Here is a 581-nt window from a genome sequence, read left to right on the forward strand (position 1 = left end):
TGTCTGGAACGGAAAGGGAGGCAAACTTTAAAAAAATAATAACCACAATTTCCGCGGGGTAATATTGCCATATTTAAATCTTAGACTCTAATTGGAAGTTAATTGTCAGCGATTTATGCAAAGTAAGGGACGGCTTCTATTACTCACTGTCACACGGAGGATGTTTACACAAGCTCGTCGACTATAATTTAAAGGTTAATGAACACTTCCAGAGGCATTTTTGGTGGTTAGGCCGCCTGGTGTTGATATAGAGGACAGTGTGTAATGATAGATTCTTTGATCATAGTTTCTATAGACTGTGAGACTGAGGCAGACCACCACGGTGATCAAGACCAGCTAGAAAATATAAATCCTATACACTAATGTAAAGGCTAAATTGTGAGATTCTAATGGCTTAACTTTATTATACAAGTAAGCGGGAGGAAAATGAGACAAAAGAAAGAAAAAGACAGGGAAGAGAAATTGAAAGAAATGGGGCCGAAAGGACCTGCGACAGTTCGACACTCGTAGCGAAGATTTTACACAATACAGAGGGTGAAGCAGAAATTAAGGAAACTGGAAAAAATAGAAAGAGGGATGGG

This window comes from Penaeus monodon, chromosome 25, assembly GCF_015228065.2.
Source record: "Penaeus monodon isolate SGIC_2016 chromosome 25, NSTDA_Pmon_1, whole genome shotgun sequence".
Taxonomy (NCBI): domain Eukaryota; kingdom Metazoa; phylum Arthropoda; class Malacostraca; order Decapoda; family Penaeidae; genus Penaeus; species Penaeus monodon.